Here is a 20,354-nt window from a genome sequence, read left to right on the forward strand (position 1 = left end):
TTGCCAAAGTCATCCCGTGATTTGTCGGTAGCTTCTCTCACTGAGTTTTCTTACTTTCCACTTTTCCCGTCCTTTTTGATATCCTTGTCTTCCATTAACTCACTCTCTCTCTTTTCCAAATATTGTTGCATTAGACACTCCAATCTTAGTCTGTAGTGAAAACGACATCAGCTTATCTTATAATACTTGTACCATATCTTTTCTTGTTACTTGAACTTCGGCACCCTTGCTCGATTGAGGCCTTCCACACCGCAGCACCGGTCGCTGGGACACACATCACATGCCCACCAATATATTCACATGTGGGATATCGTACACATTCATACATATATATGTATAATCACTACTACCTTGCCCACAAAATATCTCCAAACGCTATTCAAGCCTATCATAATTCCAAAGCTGTAATGCACTTTCTTTCCCTTTACCGATCTAGTCTGTCTCGTCCTACGCGACCTCTCATGGCCTCCAACCATCCCATATACTCTAGCTTTCCCTCAGGTTACTCTAGCTTTTCATTTGTCTCTTACGTCTAAATCTTTAGGATTTCTGGCATACTTCCCCAGGGGGTCACCCATCCCAATATTTCTCTCGCCTTAGCACGCTTAACCTCGAAACTTTGGTGGAATCCGGTGCCTTAATGCTGATATAATCGCGTCCACCTCCTCGCATGACCTTTATTACATGATCTGGAGCAAATCGAGGACACTCTCGTAACACGTCCTTTCTTTTACAATTACCGTTTTGCCCTTTTCGATCCTCAATATTCACCTTCCGCCTGTGTGTATGACTACTTCCTGTCCTGGACTTCCAGATTCCTGATGGTAGCGAACGTGCCTTTATCGCCATTACTTATACATACTCGGTTACCAGCCTGTTTGGATTTCCACTCAGTGTTCTTACATCATAGTCTACAGCAAAACTGATCGTCGACTTCCTCCGAATTCTCCAACAAAACTTGCTTCTACTGAGCCTCGGATGTTATCCATTTTAATCCTCTGGACTGCTAATCGTCCTTCTCGCTATTATTCTTCGTGTCATTCCAAATCCATAACCTTTCTGAAACAACTCATCCCGCTTATTGTCTATTTACGATGTTTCCTTTCCATGCTTCTTCCGGTTAGGGGTACTTAATTAAATGACCTGATTTCGAAAAATTTCAACAGAGTATCTATTACAATCCTTACTATTCAAAACCTGCACACAGCGAGTACCAACAATGCCTCACAGGGCATACCATCATACGGCACATTCCAGCCACCCAGAGCTTCCAATCTTCAGGTAACAGAACAAATATGTCAATACTTACCCCTATGACTTTCCATGTCGCCACTTACCTTCTTCCGTCGTATGTAAGACTTACATAAGAAATCTCATTTCCTATGGCTTGGCTCTATCGCACGATCTAAGACATAAAGAAGGTCAACAATCCCTAGATGCCCTGTAGCCTCCTGTTTATAAATGTGGCGCGCTTCACACCATAAACAGGGACTCTACTGGACACGACTTTGCAGACAACCCCTAGGACAAACCTGCTCTGATACCACTTTGTCACACCCTAGTCGTACCGGGGTGTGATGGGCACCCGACCCCACATTCGGAGCCGAGCGAACCCTCTGACTCTTATTACATACATACTCTTTTCGGACTTTCAAATCAGATAAGCATAAAACACAAAGTAAGGTTTTCAGAAACTTTCTTTCTATCGTTCTCAAATCAAACCAAATCTATAATCATATAAAATCTGTAACATATCACAAAATGTCACATCGGCTGATGAAGCCGCTTACGAAACTGATGTTTTGTACCCACGACCCTGTCTACAAAGTCTCTAACACAAATCAGAAATCACAGCTTATATACAGTCTGACTCGGCAACACTCCAGAAGGAAGTGGAGTTCGCCAATCTCGCTGAAACACCTCCTAGCAAAGTCTTCTACTCATCTGGGCGTACCTGCGTGGCATGAAACGCAGCCCCCGAAGAAAGGGGGTCAGTACGGAATATGTACCGAGCATGTAAAGCATAGAGTAATATGAACAGAATCACAAGCAGAATAAATAGTACAGAAGATTAGAACAGAAAGTAAGCACGATATGCAAAGTAATAAAAAAACACTTACTGGAAACACAAACCATGCATGCCAAGAACGGTATCCGGTCCATTGCGGAACCCGGGGAACGTGGCGCCACCCTGCCTTTGGCGCCACACACATCATACTCCAGAAGATTTGCTCCATAATCTCCGTCACACATGATAATATCACATCATATATGGTTCGGCGAACCATAAACACATCATAACACCGTAACACATCTAACTCCGGAATACATATATGGCACCCGGCCCTCAAGCGGGGGACCCGGCGAACCATACGCACGATGCATACCGGCCCGGGACTCGGCGAAGGAGATCATGACATATGCACGAGCAGAGTAGTGAGAAACTAAATGCACATAAATCAAGACTCGATAGATAAGTATACTTACCGACCCCTAAAGGCTCAGAAACAAGTTCCGGGTCAATCCGACTTAGTATAAGAAAGTTATGAGTGTTTGAAGTACAGAACGTTATATAAGCGTTTCAGAAGCTATTTTTGGGAAATCAAAGCCATAATCATGTCAAGTACTTATCGGATATCGTTATGGATCAAATCAAATAGAACTTTTGGAATCATATGTACATATTGTAATGTATCAAGACTTAACAGAATAATCGGACGGGCTTCTATTTGCACATCAAGACATTAATCACATCACTTATCTCTCGAGTGCTAATTGGGCAACATATCCAATAGATCTTCGGACATCATAGATACAGATCAAAATCGCATGAAACGGCTTATGGAAATTAAGAATACTAGCCATCCTAGTGGCTCTATGAATGGGACGTTCTTTGAAATAATACATATATGTCATTTGTTAATTTCATAAAGATCATGCAAAAGGAAAGAAAGGTAAGCCTTACATACCTGCTCCACGTCCTATTAGCTCCGCTTATTTATCCACGCTTGCTAGTCTACATTCAAAAGAATATACAATCAATAGATTCGTCGTCATATACTTGCCTTAGTTTCTCACATAAATTTACTTATATTCTACCGAAATTTCGGCGGCATCTCCCCTGTAAACACACCACCCCCGAGAATCTAACTCGGTCAACAATCAACAATCCGAGAATTCAACTCGGCCAAATTATCAACAATATTACCAACAATCATACTAACAACTTCAACAATCAATCCAAATACATTCTAACATTAACAACCTTTTTCATACGATTCAACGGCATTCCATTTATATTCAATTCAATTCTCATAATATGCAAGACAACCCAATTAACATTCTACTCCACCCAAAGCCTTCCAAATTCAATAAGGACAATAACAGCACATTTCCTTCTTTCAAATTCAAACACAATAACCCAACTTACAATCTTCCAACCACATGTCTCACCTTGCAAATTCATGAATTATATTTACAACTTACACATTAGCAACTCTATTCGTATAATTATAAGGAACCATACTAATATCACATTACCTTCTTCCGCAATCCACAAACGATTACAACTTCATTTCCAATCATTAAATCTTCATTTAACATCATAAAATCCACAACACAACAACAATCAAAATGCTAAATAAAATCATTTCATCTATTATACATGACACTACTATATTCGGCCACCACCAACATACCCATATTTCATGAATTTCATCCTTTTCTACATACTAAAATACTCACAATCATCCATAACACATGAAAGAAGATTGAATACATACCTTTTTCACTTAGCTCTTCTTGCTCGGCTAGGTTCCCAACTTGCACAACAAGTGCTCTAGTTTCTCCAACAATCACTCCATGTTAAAGAGGACGTTTCAATTAGTTAGATTGCTAGAAGAAATAATTTATTTTGATCATCTTCCATGGCTTCCATTTTTGGAGCCATGGCCGAATGCCTTTAGCTCCCTCTTTTTTTTTTTTTTTTTGTTTCTTCTCCAATCTTCTAGATTTAGAAGACAAATATGTATATTTTCTTCCACCACTTGTCTATATATATACTTAGGCCCCTCAAGTAAGAGTATGGACACATGGCCATGGGTGGGTCCCACTCTATATACCACACGGCCAAGTAGCACTTTCAAGAATTTTCTTGAACATTGTGTGAAATTCCCGTTTTGCCCCTAGCCTTCCACAATATTACCATGGGCCATTTTGCGAATTTCCCTTTTTACCCTTTGCCTTTATCAATATTTCCATTCTAATAATGTTCATAAATAATATTCATAAACAACTTGTATATTAAAATAATTTTGGAAAATGGTCTTGCCCTTAACTTACCACGACTCCCTCGAAATACCCGAACGTACAAAGCACTGGCTATAACAGTTACCTTAGTCTATAAGTACAAGAGCATGTTTGGTAGCGTCTTGCGGATCTATATGATGAGTTCCTTACTTATCTGCGAGAGACTATAGGACTTTTAGAAAACTTCACTTTCTTTCATTTTTTCATGCTACTTTATTCAAATTGGTATCTGAATAATTTCTATTCTCTCACAGATGGTGAAAACATACGCCACCATAGTGAGGGTTAAGGTGCTCGAGCTCGTAAATGGTGCAGGCACTAAGGAACGAGGACAAGCGAGAGGCCGTGGCTAGGCTAGAGGCCGTGAAGCCGCACTAGCTAGGGGTAGGGCCTCTGTAATTTGATAGAGATGGGCACGATCAGCTTCTCCGGAGCCTTTGCCAGCATAGCAGTCGGAGCACCTACCTGAGAGGGCACATGGAGTAAGAAGAGGTGTGGCGCTAGCTCAGACCCACCCTGAAGGTAAGTCAGATGCCGCCTTCTAGGATATTACAGCCAGAATACTTCTAAATCTGAATGGGCAGCATGCACAGGCGGTGCCACTACGCCTGGTGGTGGTTCCCAGACTAGAGAGGGCTTACGGACTTTCGAGCAGGGCTAGACTATGGGGATGTCTCCTGCTACTTCCATGGCCCTATGCATAGATGGTATTCCAGTCCCTAAGGGTGCTCCCAGACCAGTGGCTGCTCAGACTCTGACAGCTGGGGATCAGGACCTCGTCGGCAAGTTTTTGAAGATGGAGCCGCCTAGATTGTTCGGCACGCACTGCAAGGATGCTTACGAGTTCATAGTGGAGATGCATGAGAGGCTTTACAATATGGGCATTGTGGAGTCACTCGATGAGGATTATATGTCCTTTCAGTTTCGCTGCGACGCGAAAACTTGGTACAGGAATTATATTGAGTGCATACCTATTGATGCACCTCCACTCACCTGGACCTAGTTCTATCAGGCCTTCTTAGAGAAGTACGTGCCGCGTACTTTGAGGGATGAGCGCAGAGACGAGTTCTCCCATTTGCAGCAGAGAGGGATGTTTGTATCAGAGTATAAGGCCAGATTTTTGCCTATGGCTAGGTATGTAACCCAGTTGATTCATACAGAGGCGTATTGGGTTCGTAGATTTGTTGGTAGACTTGTGCTTCCACTCCATATTGCTTGTCTCCAGCTTGTGGCCCAAGGTTCATCTTTACAGGTAGTCATTGACCATGCCGTGAGTGTTGAGTCTACCATGGCTCATTCTTTCAGAGGATATAGTGAGAAGAGGCCATGTCAGCATGATGGTTTTAGTGGTTCTAGTTATAGGGGTCGGGGATAGTTTTCCATGCCCTATGAGTCAGCCCCCAGCTGCCTCCTTCAATCTACATTGCAAGTATCTTCTAGTGGTCCTTCTAGACCCAACTATTATAGGGGTCTGACAGTCTCATGTTGGATCTTACTCCCGACTAGGTGACCGAGGTGGTTCCTCTAGTTCATCAGCTTCTTTATATCAGTCTCCAGCTCCCACGTATTGTTATGTATATGGTGACCCCAATCACCTGATGAGAAACTGCACTAGACCTAGACAGAGTGGGTCCCAACAGGGTTTTCGATTTTTGACCCTGAGGACTCTGGCACCATCTATTGGCTGTGGTGGTTCTTCAGTAAGACGCGATGCTCATTCAGGCCGTGGTGGTTCTCATTCATCGATGAGTGGACAGCAGTCAGGTTGGGGTGTTTCCTAGGTCTCCCAAAAAGAAGCGCATTATGGCCAGAGTAGCCACGGTAGGGCGCATTGCTATGCTTTTTCAGGTAGGCCTAAGCTGAGGCAATTGATGTTGTGATCTCAGGTACTATTTCTGTTCATCATCGACCGGCTTCAGTCTTGTTTGATCCTAGGTTGACTTTCTCTTATGTTTCTACATATCATTCTTTTGGTTGGGATTTGACTAGTGATCGTTTTCATATGACTATTCATGTGTATTCTTCAATGGGACATTCAGTTTTGGTCGATTGCGTTTTTCGGTCATGTTTAGTTACTTTTATAGGGTATGACACGTGGGTAGAATTGATGATTTTGGATATGGTAGATTTTGATTATCCTGGGTATTACTTAGTTGTCACCGTATCACGCGATCTTAGACTATCATGCCAAGACGGTCACCTTAGTTATGCCTGAGATTCCTAGACTTGGGTGGAGGGGTACTCCAAGTCCTACTCCGAAAAAGATCATCTCTCTTCTTCATGTGACGAAGTTAATCAAAAAGGGGTGTTTGGCCTACTTGACCTATGTTCGTGATACTAGCGTTGCTTCTCTGCCCCTTGAGTCCATGCCTATTGTGATTGAGTTCACGGAGGTCTACCCTTCTAATTTTCCAGGTATGCCACCCAACCATGACATTGATTTCTGTATTGACTTGGAGCCGAGCAAGAGCCCTATTATTATTCCTCCTTATAGGATGGCACCTACTGAGTTGAGAGATTTAAAAGAGCAGTTACAGGATCTTCTGAGCAAGGGGTTTATTAGATCGAGGGTCTCCCCTTGGGAAGCTCCTCTTTTGTTTGTGAAGAAAAAAGATGGTACGATGAGGATGTGCATAGATTACTATCAGTTGAACAAGGTCACCATTCATAATAAGTATCCAATTCCTCGTATTGATGACTTGTTTGACTAGCTTCTGGGTGCTTTGATATTTTTTAAGATTGATTTGAGGTCAGGCTACTATTAGCTAAAGGTTCGGTCGAGGATATCTCGAAGACGGCCTTTAGGACTCATTATGGTCATTACGAGTACCTTGTGATGTCATTTGGGCTTACGAATGGCCCTTGCATTTTTCGTGGACTTGATGAATGGCATTTTCAAGCCATATTTGGACTCCTTTTTCATAGTGTTTATTGATTATTTCTTGGTTTATTCAAGGAGTAGAGAGGAGCATGAGCGTCATTTGTGGATTGTCCTTGATATATTGAGAGAGAAAGAGATTTATGCCAAGTTTTTGAAGTGCGAGTTATGGCTTGATTCTGTGGCCTTCTTAGGCTACGTCATATCAAAGGACAGGATCATGGTTGATCCCAAGAAGATCGAGGCTATTAGAGATTGGGCGAGGCCTATTACTATGATCGAGATTCATAGCTTCATGGGTTTTGCCAGCAATTACCGTCGATTCGTGAAGGGGTTTTCTTTAATTTCTTCTCACTTGACCAGATTGACTCAGAACGAGGTTCCGTTTTAGTGGTCCGGTGCTTGTGAAGAGAGCTTTTGAATTACCCGTCAAAGGTAAGGAACCTTCTTGGCACTTATATAAAACTTCATTAACTATCCAAGGGTCTCTATATATCTCCTTCAAAATTATGCTAGACAATGCATAGCTTAAATGATACAAAATTTCCTAAAACACGGCTAAACCTTATCTTCCTTCGACGGACTGGTTTCTTTTGCCTCAAATGTCTTTGGAATCTTAATTAGAATCATCAATTATCCTTATTCAACTTATGGGAACATCATGTATACCCCAAACTTACCTTATCCCCTTCGTAATATGAATAGTGTGAGATTTCCAAGGTGTAACACACAGCTAGGGGCATATCTAGCCAAGGAATCAAAAAGTAAATTGTACTCTCGGACACTCATGCTCCCCTACCTAATGTTCAAGAACCTATCTGCACGAGCTCGTCAAATCTTTAGCGGCAAGCAATGGAAAATAAAATCCTCTGAAAACTCTCGCCAAACCGTTGGAGGAGCATCCACCCCTCTAGATAACTCCGTAGTCTCATACCACTGTATCGCAACATCACGAAGTCTATAAGAAGCCAACTCCACTGACTCAGTCTCTCTAGCACGCACTACCCTCAACGTCCTCTACATCCTATCGATAAAGTCCTGGGGTCCTCATTCTGCTTCGAACCAAAGAACTCTGGAGGGTCCAAATTAAGGAAATACTTGACCCTAGCACTAACTTCTTGGTCTGCATAGTCAACACCAACCCCCTGCACCGAGCTTGAGCGGCTACCAACCTGGTCAACAACTGAATGGCATCTCACATTTCCTAAGCCAGTGCGTCTGGCTGAGGAACTGGCGGCACTGGAGCTGGTGCCCCTCTGGAGAGGGCGGGGTATGTGAAGTCTGCGACAGAGACTCACTCTGAGACTCGCCCCTAGCCCTCGTAGCCTGTGGAGTATGGCTAGTAGCCTCACCTATCTGTGACTTTCCCTTCTGGGCAGCTGTATCTTTCTTCGGAGGCATCGCTGAAATCATAACATATTTGTAAGAAATGAGTCCTTATAAGACAACTCTACCGCCCGATCTAAGATAAGAAAGAACGACAACATCCTGAATGTCCTGCAGCCTCCTGTCTATAAGTGTGATGCAAAAAACACCTATAAAAAAGACTCTACCGGACACGATCTGTAGACAACCCTAGGACAGAACTGCTCTGATACCACTTTTGTCACGACCCAAGCAGATGGACCATGATGAGTGCCCGAGCTATACTTGTCAGACACTCCTAAGCATGCATTCGTAATGTAAACGTGAATAAAGGTAGGCCACATAGATCTCCAAATAACATTCTACTATCTTATATGGAAAGTAAACCAAATGGAAGCAACGCTTATAAAGATCAGCTGAATATAAACATGCTGACATCAAATTGCAAGTCTACAAGGCTACTATGGATAACCATACAACAAATTGGAAGCCGAAAAGGCTACATAATATCCCAACTACATATAACTGTCTAAAGAACTCTATGAGAGTGCATCACTGTAGAAAGGATGGGACAGGCTCCTCACACCCCTATGTACACAAAAATGTCGTACCAAAAATATGATAGTAACTCCTGATCAAGTGGAGCGCACCAACAATTGCTGAGTGGAGATCCTACTGAGCGGGACCATCAGGCTGTCTACCTGAACCTACGGGCATAAACGCAGCCCCCCAAGCAATAGGAGAGTCAGTACAAATAATGTACCGAGTATGTAAGGCATCAAAGAGTATATATGAGGCATAAAGGAAACACGATACATAAGAATCAATATGTACGACTGAATATCTCTGTAAGTCATGAAATACTTAATGTTATGCATATGCGTATGTAATCTATATATCTATATATACCTCTGAGAATCATGAAATATGTAAGTATCATGCTTATTCATATGAAACATGAGGTCATATGTAAATATGTGCACATATCATCATCAAGCCTCTGAAGGCATCCCATCGTATCATATCATATCGGCCCCTCTATGGGCATCATCATCGTCATTATATACTAGTTGATCAGGTGGTGATGCATATATAACGCCTATCCATTTCCCCATACCCCATATATATATAATATACGCGTATATAAAGCCTTCTGGTGATGGGTCATTGTGCATATGTATAAATGAATGCAACGCATAAGTAAGATGAATAAATAGAACTCTCGGAGTGACATAAAGTCATGCTACCTCCGATAAACATCTTTGAGCTAATATCATCAATATATATAGTCTTAAGACCCATGAACAGAAGGAAGAATCGCAAAAGGGGCCTGTACATTAAAGATTAGAGTACTCCTAATGCTTCTAAGAGTAGAGTGATATGGAAGTTCGTTCATTCATTCGTTTGTTCTTATCATAAGGATCATGTAAAAATGAAAGAAATGAAAGCCTTAACATACCTTGTCCTCTACCTAAACGTCCAATGTCTACTTCCCGAGCATATAACTCTACAAAGAAGGCAACATACACCATAATCAAACAATATTCAACTCTTACAATCCATTCTAAATGAGTAGGTAACTTAATGTGTCACGACCCAAACCGATGGGACATGACTAGTGCCCGAGCTGGGCACCCGTATACTACCCGCTAGATATAATCAGACTGAAACTGAAAACAATATGGCACTCTGTAAAAGCATGTTGTGAACTCATCATATCATACATCAGAAAGAACCAGTCTGCAGAGAAGTCACAGTTAACCAAAACATAACAAATATGCAAGCCGACAAGGCTGTCGCTATACACGGGGACGTCCAAGACAAACTACATTGATATAGCAGACCAAACCGTATATACACAACCCACATATGTCTACAGACCTTTAAGAGTGTAACAAAGTCTACGTCAAAAGGGTCTGTACCAAAATAACTCAAGCTCCGGAACAATGGAGCTCTCCAAGCAGCTTGGCAGAAGTCTTAAGCCGGAGCATCACCAAACTGAGTGTTTGTACCTGTGTATGTAAAGCATGAAGTACAATAATGAATATCATGTCTGAGTAGAAAATGACAGGAGACAAGTATGATAATCAAGGATACCAATGCATCTGTGCCTTATGAGATAAGAGTCATGCATATATGTAATATACCGTACCCGTCCCTCTAGTGAGGGACTCGGTGAAATCATCATATATATACCGTACCAGGCCCTCTAGTGAGGGACTCGGTGAAATAATCATATATAGCCCTCTAGTGAGGGACTCGGTGAAATAATCATATATAGCCCTCTAGTGAGGGACTCGGTGAAATAATCCTATATATACCGTACCCGGCCGTCTAGTGAGGGACTCGGTGAAATAATCATATATATATCGTACCCGGCCCTCTAGTGAGGGACTCGGTGAAATAATCATATATATACCGTACCCGGCCCTCTAGTGAGGGACTCGGTGAATAATGCAATGAAACTGTGCACGAATACGTACCCGGCCCGGGACTCGATGAATGATATATTAACGTTATGCACAGTAGAATATCATGAGCAACCATATGCAAACTAAATCATCATCTGAGACTCAACAGAATAATCAGAATGAACCAACACTTGAGAATCAAAGACAACTATCATGTCAAGTACCACTGAGAATTAGAGTTCATTGGAGTCATGTATGTTCGTCGTTCGCTCACTTTATGTAGTTCATGCCATAAAGAAAGAAGGGGTAACTTTACATACACCTTTGAGCCTTTAGAGGTAGAGTCATCATCAATTAATAAAATTGAGAGCATCTAGAAGTAGCTCCACATTTTCATATTCGCTTTGAAATCATAAACACAAAATCATCATTATCATGGTCACCATCATAAAATCATTCTTATCCTAGACATCATGAGAAGCTTTAAGAACCATGAACTTTTGGCTTTTGGAAACAAGAAGGTTACGGAAACATTTATGAAATCATACCATAGGAATCATGCCTTTGAAAGAAAGGGACGAGCCTTAACATACCTGTTCAGCCTCCAATTATCTACACTTATTCGTCCGAGCTCGCAAGTCTACATTTAAGAGGATTTACACAATCGTTAGTGTCACGACCCAGCTAGGGGCCACGACGGGTATCCGGAGCTAGTTACCGAGCACCGCTCATTCTACCGCTTATCTTGCTCATTTAATACTCTTTTATAAATTTTACATACCAATTGTAGGAAAATCAGATTTAATCAAAACATAAATACTTTATATACATTTGCCTCTCGGCCATCAAAATAATATACAAACATATGAAAACATCTTGTGAGACCATCTAACCCACACTGCGTATCTACGAGCCTATACTAACATGATGAATACATAGACGGAACAAGACTCCGCCATGCCCAAAATATGCATATATGAATGTACATCAAAAGAATAGTCATAAGCACCTCCGAACAATGGAGCGCTATCTATCAGCTGACAGCTACTGAGGACCTGGGCCAAGTTCTCTTCCCTGTCTACCTGTGGGCATGAACACAGCGTCCGAATAAAGGACGTGAGTACGAATATTGTACCGAGTATGAGAGGCATACATAATGAAAGGAGACATCAATAATATGGGGATAACATCAACATGAGATATCTGGATCTGACTGATAATCATGAATGAAGTAATGCATGCTATCTTACTCATACTCATCATCATGACATGTATGCATCATCCTTTATCCTTTATTTCTACTTCTAGCTCATCCTTGCGTTTTCATGCATTTAATGCTTGTTTCATGATAAGAACATCATTTATAACGTATTTGTATTCACAACATTTCAGTATTTATAGTTCAATTCCACTATCATTCCTTTATGTCACTATTCACTCAATAATGACCCATTTCTATGTTCTTCTACATTTCAAGTGTCTAAGCTTTCCAATACTTCAAACAACATGGAATTATCATGAAACTTACCATGGATGATGGTTGAACAATCCTTAAGTTGAGATACCCCAATTAGCCACAACCCTAGTTCCACCTTCTTGGGAATTTCTTGACTTAGATGATCCTTTGATGCGTTCTTACACTTGATTCCATGAAATTAGTGATGTTGGTCTTGATATTCTCTTTAATTCTCTTGAATTCTTGTGGAGGAATTATTTGGAATGTTCTAGAGGTCTCTTGAGTTGTTGGGTGAATAATGAAGTAATATGAAGCCTAAGTCCCTTTTTAAAATCACAAAATCTGATCTTTAATGAATTCTGGTGGGGGTGAACAGTGGTCGTAAACCACCATATACGGACCGTGTTTTGATTTGCGGTCCATCCACTGTGGTCGTGTTTAAGCATCCCAGAAACAAAAAGGTTGGCTGGGGATTATGGCAATTTACGACTGAGGATTACGGTCCGTAAACCAGTTTACGGGCCGTCCTCCAAGTCGTATTTAACCATTCAATGACAAAAAGTTTTGGCTGATGGACATGGTAGTTTACGACCTGGTTTACGGCCCGTAAACGACCGTAAACCAGTTTACGGGCCGTAAACTGGGTCGTATTTAACCATATCAACATTTACAGAAAGTTGAGATTTTTGACAAGCTAGAGGATGACTGCACTATACGGTTCGTAAATCACTTTACGGGGCCGTATAGTGCCATATACGACCACTGTGCTGTAAAATTTTTCGCGACTTCCTTATTTCCGAAAATTCTTAATTAGCCATTCCCGACTTAATAAAACATCATTCACTCAATTTTCATCATTCCACTCATCACACAAGTACGGAGAAATTTCTGAGGTGTAACATTCTTCCCCCCTTTTGGAACATTCATCCTCGAATGTTCGACACTCGGGGATTCTGGAAAACTTTTGCCAGAGTTTCCTTTGTAAGTTGGATACTACCTTTCCATTACAACACCCACAATATCTTTGCCTCACAGGGCTATATCACAATATCAACACATTTATGGCCACACACGACCAAAAACATAAAATTAAAACATACATACCTTACACCATCGACGTCTCATCTTGAATCTCTTCTGGGGATGGGAACAAATGGGGGTACATGGATTTCATCTTCTCCTCCGCTTCCCAAGTCATTTCTTCCCGATTATTGTTCCGCCATAGAACTTTGACTGAAGCAACCTCTTTATTCCGAAGCCTTCGCACTTGTCTATCCAAAATGGCAATGGGCATCTCCTCGTATGTTAGCTCCTCTGTTACTTGCACATCATCAATCGGGACTATTCTTGTTGGGTCTCCAACACACTTGCGGAGCATCGAAACATGGAATACTGGATGCACGGATTCGAGCTCTGAAGGCAAGTCCAATTCATAGGCTACTCGACCCACCATGCGAATGATTTGGTAGGGTCCGATATATCTGGGACTTAGTTTTCCTTTCTTGCCAAATCTCACCACTCCCTTCATCGGTGATACTTTCAGGAACACCCAATCGCCCACCTGAAATTCCAAATCTCGTCGGCGATTATTTGCATAAGACTTTTGGCGACCTTGAGCTGTTAACAATCGGTCTCGAATCACTTTAACCTTTTCAACTTCTTGTTGGATCAAGTCGGGGCCTATCAATTGTACTTCTCCGGTTTCAAACCATCCATTTGGAGATCTGCATTTTCTTCCATATAAGGCTTCATACGGGGCCATTTGAATGCTGGAATGATAGCTGTTATTATAGGCAAATTCAATAAGAGGCAAATGCTCATCCCAACTACCGCCAAAGTCCAATACACATGCCCGTAGCATATCCTCTAAGGTCTGAATAGTGCGCTCGGCTTGTCCGTCAGTCTGCGGATGGAACGCCGTGCTGAGCTTAACTTGGGTACCTAGACCTTCTTGAAAGGACTTCCAGAACTTGGCTGTGAACTGTGCCCCTCTGTCTGTGATAATGGCCAAAGGAATACCGTGAAGTCGTACAATCTCCTTGAGATACAATTTAGCATAATCCTCCGCTGAATATGTGGTTCTAACGGGGAGAAAATGAGCTGCTTTCGTGAGTCTATCCACGATCACCCATATAGAATCATACTTCCCTCGCGTACGGGGTAATCCTACCACAAAATCCATGTTAATCTCTTCCCATTTCCACGTAGGAACTTCCATTACTTGCAATAACCCTCCTGGCTTTTGATGCTCGGCCTTCACTTGCTGGCAATTCGGACATTGTCCTACAAATTCTGCTATGTCTCGCTTCATGCCATCCCACCAATATATCAATTTGAGATCGTGGTACATCTTGGTTGCACCTGGATGAATAGAATACCGGGAATAATGTGCTTCCTCTAAAATCCGTTGGCGCAAGTTTGCCACATTCGGTACACATAGCCGGCCTCGATATCTAAGAACCCCTTCTATGGAGACTCTTCCTTTTTCTGAGATAGATCTCGATAGTGGCTTAATTGAAGATCTTCATATTGTCGTTCCTTCACTTCTAGATTCAATGATGAAACTGTGGGGTTATTGACGCTAATACCTGCATCTCCTGAATCAATGGGCCGTACGCCGAGACTTGCTAACCGATGGACTTCACGAACTATTTCTCGCTTTTCCGAAGGAACTCCACATAAACTACCCATCGATCGGCGGCTAAGTGCATCTGCTACTACATTCGCCTTCCCTGGATGATATAGAATGTTCACATCATAATCCTTCAGTAATTCTAACCATCTCCTTTGCCGCAGGTTCAACTCCTTCTGTTTGAAAATATATTGAAGGCTTTTGTGATCCGTATAGATGTCCACATGCACACCATATAAATAGTGTCTTCATATTTTCAATGCATGAATGACCGCAGCTAGCTCAAGATCATGAGTGGGATAATTCTGTTCATGTTTTTGCAACTGTCTCGAAGCATATGCAATAACTTTCCCATTCTGCATCAATACACATCCTAATCCCACACCGGAGGCATCACAATATACTACATAGCCATCTGATCCTTCTGGCAGTGTTAGCACTGGTGCTGAGGTCAACCTGTTTTTCAACTCTTGGAAGCTACGCTCACAGGCATCACTCCATTGGAATTTAGCCGACTTCTGGGTTAACTTTGTCAATGGGGCTGAAATAGATGAGAAGCCCTCTACAAATCTTCTATAGTATCCTGCTAACCCAAGGAAACTACGAACTTCTGTAGGCGTCGTAGGTCTTGGCCAAGTCTTCCCAGCTTCTATTTTTTGAGTGTCAACCCGAACACCATCATCTGAAATAACATGACCCAGGAATACAACAGAATTAAGCCAAAACTCGCATTTCGAAAACTTTGCATACAATTCTCGATCTCGAAGAACGCCAAGAACAATTCTTAGATGATCTGCATGTTCTGATTCTGTGCAAGAGTACACCAAAATATCATCGATGAACACTATCACAAAAAGGTCCAAGAACGGCCTGAACACATTATTCATTAAATTCATGAACACTGCTGGGGCATTCGTCAATCCGAACGACATTACTCAAAACTCGTAGTGACCATATCTTGTCCTGAAGGCGGTCTTGGGAATATCTGCTTCCCTAATTCTCACATGATAATAACCCGATCTCAGATCTATCTTGGAAAACCATTTAGCACCTTGCAATTGATCGAACAAGTCATCAATTCTAGGGAGAGGGTATTTATTCTTCACCGTCACTTTGTTCAACTGCCTGTAGTCGATGGACATTCGTAGCGATCCGTCTTTCTTCCTTACGAACAAGACTGGTGCTCCCCATGGCGAGGAACTAGGCCTTATAAACCCCTTCTCAAGTAAATCCTTTAGCTGTGCTTTTAGCTTTTTCAGTTCTGCTGGAGCCATCCGATACGGAGGAATAGAAATAGGCTCGGTGTCTGGTAGTACATCAATAGAAAAGTCGATCTCCCTTTCTGGAGGAAGGCCTGGTAACTCGTCGGGAAACACATCTGGGAATTCATTCACTACCGGGACAGACTGGAAAGTTGGCACTTCCGCTTTCGTGTCATGAACCCGAACTAGATGACAAATATAACCCTTGGCTATCATCTTTCTCGCCTTAAGGTAGGAAATAAACCTACCCTTTGGGGAAACTGTATTACCCTTCCACTCGAGTATGGGCTCTCTCAGAAATTGGAATCAAACTACCTTTGTCCGGCAACAAACATTAGCATAGCACGATGCCAACCAGTCCATAGCCATAATTACGCCAAAATCTATCATCTCAAGTTCAATCAAATCCGCTGTCGTCTGGCGATCACATATAATGACTACACAGTCCTTATATACTTGCCTCGCTATTACAGGATCACCAACCGGAGTGAATACCTCGAAAGGTTTAATCGGCTCGGGTCTCACCCCAACACAATCAGCGATATACGGAGTAATATATGAGAAGGTAGAACCTGGATCAATCAGAGCATATACGTCACGGAACAATATAGTCAGGGTACCTGTGACAACATCTGGGGAAGGCTCAAGATCCTGTCGCCCAGCTAAAGCATACACACGGGGCTGAACAGCACCTGAAGTAGATGCTCCCCCTCTACCTCCGCCTCTGCCTGCTGTAGTCTGAGGAGTCTGTGCTGTCGGGCGTGCTGAAGAAGAACCCGCTGCTGAACCTGTAGGCTGAGTCCCAGCTCTGTCTCTTGCTGAGGGGAAATCTCTCATCATGTGACCGACTTGCCCGCAAGCATAACAAGCATCCGAACCCTGACGACACTGTCCGGAATGTAACTTGCCACACTGGCTACACCGCGGCACTGGAGGTCTCCTCTGGCTAAAGTCTCCCCTGGATTGTGAATCTGAGGCCCTCGAACTCTGCCCCTGGCCTGACTGAGTAGAACGATCAACCCTCCTATCTGAGAATCTAGGAGGGGCACTAGTCACTGACTGACCTGAGTGCCTAGAATATGTCTGTCTCGGTCCCCCTCGGTACTCACTGCTCTCCCCCATAGATCTTACCCTCTTACCTTGTCTTCTGTCACCCTCACGATCACTTCTCTGCTGTCGTTGTCATTCCTCGAGGTTCTGAGCATGGGCCTGTATCCGGGAAATATCCATCTCGTATTGCAAAGAAGCTGTCAGGCAATCTCTGAACAAGTGTAGTCCTAAACCACTCACAAATCTATAGACTCGGTCTCCCATGTCGGCCACCATAGTCGGAGCATACCGGGCCAATGAATTGAATTGCATACTATACTCTCGGGCACTCATGCTTCCCTGTTTCAAATTCAAGAACCTGTCCGCTCTAGCTCGGCGGACTTCAGGTGGCAAGTAGTGACGAATAAAGGCATCTACAAACTCTTGCCACACAGGAGGTGGTGCATTCTCCCCTCTTGTTATCACCCAATTCTTGTACCATAGTACCGCCACGTCGCGAAGTCTATATGAGGCCAACTCTACAGATTCAGTCTCAGAAGCATGCATAAGTGTTAACGTCCTCAGCATTTCATCAATAAAACCTTGTGGGTCCTCATCCGGCTTAGACCCAAAAAAATTCTGGAGGATTTAGAGTAAGGAAATCACGGGATCTTGTACTAGCTGAACGATCACTTGGGCCTGCATTCTGTCGTTGTGCCTGAGCGGCAACCAACTGCGTCAATAAATGTATAGCCTCAGACACTTGTTGACCCGAAGCACCCGGTGGAGGAATCGGAGCTGAGGCTCCTCCCTGCTCTTCTACATTGGGCACGGCCTCACTTTGCGATTCACTTTCCTCTAAGCTTTGCCTTTCTGGGCTGCTGTAGCTTTTCCTTTCGGCGGCATTTTTCTGAAACCATAACGCACTTTTAGGGATGATATAATCCTAGACATGGCTCTATCGCACGATTCATGAGAAGAAGGATGGCCATTATCCTAAATGCCCTGTAGCCTCTTGTTTATTAGCGTGGCGCGCAACACACCATAAACAAGACTCTACTAGACACGGCTCGTAGACACTTCCTAGGGCGAACTGCTCTGATACCACTTCTGTCATGACCCAGCTAGGGGCCACGACGGATACCCGGAGCTAGTTATCGAGCACCACTCATTCTACCGCTTATCTTGCTCATTTAATACTCTTTTATAAATTTTACATACCAATTGTAGCAAAATCAGATTTAATCAAAACATAAATACTTTATATACATTTTCCTCTCGGCCATCAAAATAATATACATACATATGAAAACATCTTGTGAGACCATCTAACCCACACTGCGTATCTACGAGCCTATACTAACATGATGAATACATAGGCGGAACAAGACTCCGCCATGCCCAAAATATGCATATATGAATGTACATCAAAAGAATAGTCATAAGCACCTCTGAACAATGGAGCGCTATCTATCAGCTGACAGCTACTGAGGACCTGGGCCAAGCTCTTCTCCCTGTCTACCTGTGGGCATGAACACAGCGTCCGAAGAAAGGACGTCAGTACGAATATTGTACCGAGTATGAGAGGCATACATAATGAAAGGAGACATCAATAATATGGGGATAACATCAACATGAGATATCTGGATCTGACTGATAATCATGAATGAAGTAATGCATGCTATCTTACTCATACTCATCATCATGACATGTATGCATCATATGCAAGCTGCCCGTCCATGTCGGAACGGTGTGATAATCAATAATATTAGCCCGCGTCCAGGCCTCCCACGTCTGGGGTATCATCTCATGCCGCCCACAAGTGGTGTCTGCCCACGCAAGTAGGTCGTGGTGTATCCGTATCGCCGCCCGCCGAAGCAGTGTCTGCCCGGCCAACTAGGCCCAGTGTGAAATGCTCATGACATGCTCAATATAAATGCTCATAGTAATAGGCTTATCATAAAATACTTATCTTATCATAATACGTATATAAGACTCATGATCAACTTTACTCTATCGGGGTGACGTAAGGTCGTGATCCCCTGATTACATTATGAAACCATCATGGACATTCCGCCCCACCTTGAAAGGACTAGTACATAAGGTGAGTGTAGGCAAGGAATAACATCATCATCATTCTAGTGTCATCATATCGCATAACTTATCTCATATAGACATTCATAGGCATAAGCTTTTAACTTCTTAGAATGTAAGAACTCATGAAAGGGATAGGGATTCAAACTAAAAGATTCATGCCATTAGAAAGAATGACTAGCCTCACATACCTTGGTTGATTATCTAAGATGTGGCTCACTTGTTCTCCGTCGATATCACGTCGTTACCTTCATAAGAGAATTCGTATCAACAATAGTGAGCTAACTATAAGAACGCGTCGCTAATTCTAGGAGAAGTCGGACAACACTTCCTTCGCTCATACTACTTTTCTCGCGTTGTATATCAACTCCCTATATTCATAATATTATTCGCAATATCATGATCGACAATCGTCATTTACGTACATTTGGCAAAATCCACCATTTTCCTCCAATTTTCCTTTGTTTCTACTTCTAGCTCATCCTTGCGTTTTCATGCATTTAATGTTTGTTTCATGATAAGAACATCATTTATAACGTATTTGTATTCACAACATTTCAATATTCATAGTTCAATTCCACTATCATTCCTTTATGTCACTATTCACTCAATAATGACCCATTTCTATGTTCTTCTACATTTCAAGTGTCTAAGCTTTCCAATACTTCAAACAACATGGAATAATCATGAAACTTACCTTTGAAGATGGTTGAACAATCCTTAAGTTGAGATACCCCAATTACCCACAACCTTAGTTCCACCTTCTTGGGAATTTCTTGACTTAGAAGATCCTTTGATGTGTTTTTACACTTGATTCCATGAAATTAGTGTTGTTGGTCTTGATATTCTCTTTAATTCACTTGAATTTTTGTGGAGGAATTATGGAATGTTCTAGAGGTCTCTTGAGTTGTTGGGTGAA

Source organism: Lycium barbarum, chromosome 5, assembly GCF_019175385.1.
Source record: "Lycium barbarum isolate Lr01 chromosome 5, ASM1917538v2, whole genome shotgun sequence".
In the NCBI taxonomy this organism is placed as follows: domain Eukaryota; kingdom Viridiplantae; phylum Streptophyta; class Magnoliopsida; order Solanales; family Solanaceae; genus Lycium; species Lycium barbarum.